We start from the raw sequence: 7,337 nt of genomic DNA on the forward strand, positions 1-7,337 counted from the left end.
AAAAACATCACAATACTAATATCTAAATATAGCCTTTTGAAAAAGTTTTTTGTTGTCAATTTTGTGTTAAATGTCCATTTTTGTGGTAACTGTAGACTAAAAACATTAAGAGCCGAAAACCTTAAACTATAATATTATTAAAGACAAACCCTTTTTATTATTAAAAAATAAAAAGTATTTCATTTCAATTTGCAATTATGTACATTAATAGGAAGTGACAATAATGTAAAATATGCAAGAACTAATACTGTTCATAGGTAATGTGGAAACGATATTCTTTATAGTAGTGTAAAACTCAAACCCATAGTTTTGCCTATTCTTTTACTTCATTTGTAATAAACGAATTCCAATTTTTTTTAGAAATTTGTCAATGTTATTAACAATAACATTTCAGAGCAGGGGAGGTTGGAGGAGGGGAGCCTGGAGGAGGGGAACCCTCAAAATACCGTGAAAAATGACACAATTTTACGTTATTTTGAGGGGAGCCTGGAGGAGGGGAACTTTATCGTCTATATATATATAGTAAGAAAGATATATTGTGGTTTCCTATTCCAGATTAATAATGATGATTCAACAATCAATGATCCTATCTTGATCCCTCATTCGATTCCCACTACGAATACAATAGATGTCAACGAACAAAAACATCTCTCATCTACTGAAAATGGTTTGGAGGTACGCATGTTTTATTAATATATAATCTGTACTTATTATATGCTAAATATGTAATTATACATTCATAAAAATAATTTATTTTTTAATGTCACAGGTTATTGCTGAGTTGGATATAGTTCAAGAAAATTCTGGCTCATACGTTGTTGCATCTACTCATTCAAATGCCATGCAACTAAATCATCCTCTGATATTCCAAAATGTTGAAAATTCAGATTCAACATCTACAAAAAGTTTAAACTCAATGGAAATGAAGAATACAGATGTACAAGAAACTAGCGTGATAAATTCTTCTGGCATTCATGTACTTACCCATTAATTTTTTTTATAAGTAGAACCCAGTAGTTTAGTTTGAGTAGAACTTATAGTACTATAATTATTAGCTTTTCTATTTATTTTTTTTAACACGTGCGCCATTGTAGATGCTGATCAAAAACGATGTAATACATAGAAAGTTTAGTTGTTTGTATCATATTTTTCATTCAATTTTTCAGAGTGATAATGCTGTTGGTTATTCTAATTTGGTGAATGAAGAAAATAATAATGTTACTAATCATCCATTAGAGCAGGCAAGAGTATTGAAAGATATCTCCAACACGTCTCCAAGTAAAACTATAGAACAATTGTTTGCTCATCATGTTTTTTGGCCAGAAATTAAAAAACCATCAGGTACAATAAAAAGTACAACAAAGGTACGAATGCCTGCTGTTTTATCTTCAAAAGAGGGGGTAGAATATTTTGAGAAACAAAGAGAGAAAAAAGAGAATATTGAGGCAGAAAAAAATTTGAAGAGAAAGCAGCGAGAAGATGCTGCCACTTTAAAAAAAGAAATGGAAAATTCTAAAAGAATTGCCATAGAGCAAAAAAAAGTTATGCAAAAGGCCAAAAAACAAGAAACAGAGCAACAAAAACTTACAAAAAAAGCAGCAACCAAGGGAAGAAAAAAAACACAGAAAAATCAAAAGTCTGTAGAAAAAAATGAATGATATCATTAATTAATTATTGTTCTATTTATATTATAATGTATACAAACTATTTTTGTATTTTTGAAACCAAAAATAATTAGTTTTCTGTTATTTAAAGAGTTGTGAAACTAAAAATCTAACATTCAATGTACAATACTCAAGTTTGTATAGAATTACTATCAATAATTATTAATAAAAGCGTTTGAAATTGTTTATAGAAAATTATTTCTTTGTAATTTACTCTTCCTATTTATTTATTCATTCAATTAATTAATTCTTCTTATTTTTCTTCAATTATTTCTTTGCGTGTTAATGGGTTAAGGTTATGTTACTATGAGCTTGCATCGACATAGAGGCACAGTAGTCGGGGCACAGTAATATGATTCATGAGCTTTCTAACCCACAGTAATAGGGTCAAAATCGCAAAATTTTTAATCTCATTTTATTAATTGTTAAAGTTGAAGTAATGCTTCGAAAAAATTCTCCTACATAGAAAACAGTATAAATGTACGGGGAAAAAATTTTTCTACTTTAAATTCTCATTATTAACAATTTTATGGCATTGTGAATAGCAAAATCATTTTGTACTGACAGTAATAGGTGCATCTACCTTATAACAATTATTGATAAACTTGCTCATGTATTAGTTGAACTTTGGCAACAAGTGAATCCATCATTAAAGTGGTAAGTAGCGCTGTATTATCGATATGATTGATTTCAAAAGCCACTAACATTGCTTTTACACTACCTTCAACGTTTTTGTAATGTTGTCAGTTTTTTTCTTCGCCCACAGTTCTTTACCCGTAAAGTAGTTAGATGATATTATCATAAAATCAACAAATTTTCGTAAATTTATGTAGCAACTTATGCGCTTATAAAAACCTTAAACTCGAAATTTGTTCATTACATGTACAATATTATTATTTCTCCTACGTTTACTACTTTATTGTGATTAAAAACTTTTGATGTTTCACTAAGGTATAGCAGTAAGCCTTCAGTCTTTTTCGTATACTTCAGATGATAATTTTATCTCTTTTTGTATTTCCCAGCAAATCATGCTTTCATGACACTTGAAAACTTCAAACGTGTTGTACTCAAAGTCACGATTTTTTTATCGTTACCTATAATAATATAATAATTTGAAGTTTTTGATTGATATTTTTGATTCATTGCATTGAAGTTGAGAATGAGAATTAATCTGAATTTATTCATCACATAGGTACCTACCACCTGCTTTTCAAGATCTCATGGCACAAGAATTGGTTAAACGTTTTCCGATTTTAGGAGTATCTTCATCACAGGATAAAATACCTTGGGTAAGCTTTTTAGCAGACAATCTTATAATAAAATAATATTGTAAATAACATTTGATTTTTTCTAATTTATTTGTTCTCTCAGCTCAAATGGACAAATATGTTGCAAAATAAATTTAAAAATGATCGTAAAAATTATTTAAGAGGCGAAGAAAAAAAATATAAGAAAAAAAAGGATGTACCTGATGAAAATATCGTCGGCGAACTCGATCCTGAAAAATTGCATTTACAACAGGTAAGGTAATTTGTGCGGTGATTGTCAGGTGATTGTCCGCTTTTAATCACGAATTGACTTTTGGATAAGCAGTAATTATAATTTTTCCGGGTTATATACAAATTGGACATACAAATGAGACGTTAGCGGAGAAATTAAATATAGTAATTCGAATTCATGATTCTTTTTCATAATCTAAATAATCTAATTTTTATGTAGGCACGAAGAATAAAATTACTTGCTAGTACAGAACAGAATAAAAATGCAATATTACAAATTATGGATGAAACTCGTAAGACAAGGGTTGAAAATTTAAGCAAATATACGTTGATGACGATTTTAAATCTTTATCCGCATTTGCTATCCTATAACGGAAAACTGGTGAGTATTCATTCATCTACTGGTTCTTATTTTCCAAAGTGCCATTTTTTAACGGGTACTGCCATTCAATAATTTAAATGAAATTTTTGATAAAATCTGTTCAATTACATACTTTTTCTTTGAGAAATTTAAATTTTTTATTCTTTGCTTCTAAGGTAGAAAGTATGAATGTATATTTGAAAAGATTTGAAACAAAAAATGAAATAAAGTCGTTGGACTAGGGAAAGAATACACTGAAAAAAATTTTGGATTGTTTTTGTCTCACGATGTCACATTACGCTACAAAGTGGCGGACCATTATCATTCCTCATTCTCGGTTGAATCTAATCTCACTAGGGAGCGTTTTGATCCCATGACAAGCGCGCGCTTGTCTCTTGCGAGATAATTTCGATACCACCGCATCTGTATTGTAATTGTCCACTTACCTAATATTGTCAAGCACACGCAACACGAGTACGGTCTCTTACGATAGGGATCAAAACGCTCCCAATCTTGGCCAGTAACGTTTCCTAACACATAGAGTTCTTCTACCAGCGTGCCTGGAGCGCTGTGGTCTCTGTGAGAGAGAGATATGCTTCTAAATTTTTTTAAGTGTACGTATGAGTTTTTAGGGATTTTTTTCTAGGACGCTTTCGTTAATAGATTTCAATTCTTTGATTTGAATTAAGTGTCGGCAATTAGTTTTTAGATCCGGTGCCACATTTTTCTTACTTTTTAGAATTTAAGAACTTGAAAAAGCGCCTTGAGTGAACATTAAAATATTTTGGCAAATAAAAACCAGTCTTAAATTCATGTTTTTTGTTCATTTTTTATTGGAGGTAATTTATAATTTATAATTTATCACGCACAGATTCAAGAAGAGTTTCAATTTATGCATGGTAATAGGTCATTACAAGAATCTTTCCTTAAGTATGTAAAAAAGATATTAGAAATGGGACAGAACTGTGAGCTGTGGGCATGGCTTCAAAATATCAATGACGGTAAATATAAATGCCAAATTAGCAGATAAAAATACTAACAATAAAATACTTTGTAAGACTTTTAGTAGAATCTTGTTTAGACTTTATAACTAGAATATCGATTCTTTACCAATTGATTGACTTGTATCGATTTCAGATTCATTGAAAGCCATACATTTAGTTCCAGCTCTATTATCTACTGGCTCATACGAAAAAAAAGTAAGTTTTTACAACTACTACTTTTATAAAAAAAGTTCATTTTATTTAAGAAAATAAAACAAAATCAATATTTATTAACAGAAACGAAGAAAAACCGATTGTGGAGAAAAATGTTTTAACAATCCGCTTGAAAATATCGTAAAATTTTTCAAAGTAAGTTAGAATGAATACTTTAAAATAATTTGAATGTATAAATTTAATTCATTTATTATTATTACAGTTTGGTGATGATCTTAAGGAATCCGGCGCTTTTAAAAAAAATAAAATCACTGTAGCAGTTTCTAATGAAACCGGGGAGATAAAAGATGGACATTACACTCTGAGAATAAATTCTCATTTAATGGATATTGGCAATATCTTTCTTGAGGCGTTTGATATTTTTATTAAAGTTTTTCTTATATTTGATATACAACCTGTAAAAGCTTTACAGGATTTTTTTGACTTCTTTTACTTTATATTACGTATAAAAACCGCTGAAAATTGCAGCGAGAGTGTAAAAAATTTGATTTCTTATTTAAATCAACCTGAAAGTGATAAAAAAAATATAATGTAATCTTTTTTATAGTTTTTAATGTTCGAAATAATTATACTTTTATTTAATGTATAGTAATTTAAATTATAATTTTTATGTAATGATTATATGTATGCTTTATTAATATTTTTTAATAAAGTTTTTTATATCATATTTGTTGATATTGTAAAAATATCATTATTTTCCGCAGGTTGTTTCGCAATTCTTTTTTTACGTGCAACAACTTGAGCTCACGCAGTGATGCCTCCTTTTCAAACGGTGCTTTTGTTTGAACAAAAACGCATTACAATGGCATCCTTAGATTAAAAATAGCACAAATCTCGGTGTCAGTAAATGACTAAACATAAGACTCTGTGTAGGTTCAAGCTTTTTAACTCTGTAATTTTTCAAATGAGTATATAATATTTATTATTTCAACAATTTTGGTTGATACTAAGCTTTTTCAGACTGTCACGAAATGTTGATTTGGAAGATTTTCTTGGAAGGATTCTTATTTACTTGATCCGTATCGTCTTCTTTAATGTTCAGTTAGTAACAATTTGAAAATGCCCTGTACGAAGTATCATTTGATTTAATCAATTAAAAATTATGTCATTGATATCTCAAAGTCTTCACAAATCTGATTTTTTGCTATTTTTGGCATAATAAAACTTTCTAATTACATAATATATGATTAATTGCAAAATAACTAAAACTTATGATTTTATAAAATCATAATTTACTGTGAAATACGTTCAAAAAGTGTTCTTAGATCGATTTACACTTTTTATGGATGCAACGGTTTTATAAAAGTATAATTCGGTCAAATAACACTTTCAAGAAGAGTTAAAAGGGCAAAATACACTTTTTCCCACTCTAACCTAAAATACGCAACTTTGCCGCTAATTTTAGGCTCTCGTAGGAAAAAATAGTATCTCAAACTGGTGCAGATATGGTTTTTTAACAAAACTCGTTACAGCACTCGCCTTCGGCTCGTGCTATAATCCCTCGTTTTGCTAAAAAACCATATGTGCACCCGTTGAGAAATATACTATTTTAACACTGCGTGCGCGAAACACGGGCTTTCTAACCTTAAAGCGTCAGAAAACCCTAGTTTCTCGCAAGCAGAGTTAAAAAATATCGTTTGCAACTAGTCCGCGAGGAAGTTGACTCACCCAGGAGTCTTTGCACCCTCGCTACGCTCGGGTGAAAACAACTCCTGGGTGAGTCAACTGCTTCGCGCACTTGTTACAAAATATACTATTAGCGCGCGTTACACCTTTCGTAAAAGAGTCAATGATACAAATTACACTTTTACAAAATCATTGCATGCGAAAAAAGTGTAATTCGTTCAAATAACACTTTTATGAAAAGTGTAAAATGCTTTAAAGTGTATTTTGTTCTTCCAACTCTTTTTGAAAGTGTTATTTGACCGAATTACACTTTTTTCCCGCAACTTTTTTGTAAAAGTGTAATCTACGTTGGTAACACTTTTAAAAAGGTGTTGCGTGCGCAGAATACACCTTTATGGGTCAAATTTTACTCTTTTAGCCTGAGCGTGTAGCCTTCGCATACCGTGACGCGGAGATGCGCGAGTGCAAGTGCGCGGCACGAGATCGGGATTCGAGCCGAGAGCGTATTGTGACTCTACAGCTTCTCCTTGGACTTCGTCACGCGAGTACCCATACGGTCATTGGACATCACTTTGCGGCGATTGTTGATATTGTCTTGGTAAAAACGCGATTGAGTAGTAATTTAAGAATCTTTGCAAACTAATAAAAGAATAATAACTTTGACTTGAATAAATAAATAAGTGCCTTTGATTTAACGTATTTCCCTCGTGTGGTCATTTTGCGAAGAAAATTTCGTATCTACAGCGAAAACCTTTTTTACACCTATTTTCTCAAAAGATTAACACAAAACATAACATAATATTTATATAGGTTAAAAGTATTTTGTTACCATTTATACTTGAAAAAATCATCACAAAATAATTATTAGTTTAGCTTTTTAAGGTATAATTTTTTCTGCAAACATAGAAATGAGATACATAAAATTTACTATTTTATAATTTTTCATATGATCTATATGAACTTTTTGTTC

This window comes from Trichogramma pretiosum, unplaced genomic scaffold (assembly GCF_000599845.2).
Source record: "Trichogramma pretiosum strain Unisexual culture from Peru unplaced genomic scaffold, Tpre_2.0 scaffold8, whole genome shotgun sequence".
In the NCBI taxonomy this organism is placed as follows: domain Eukaryota; kingdom Metazoa; phylum Arthropoda; class Insecta; order Hymenoptera; family Trichogrammatidae; genus Trichogramma; species Trichogramma pretiosum.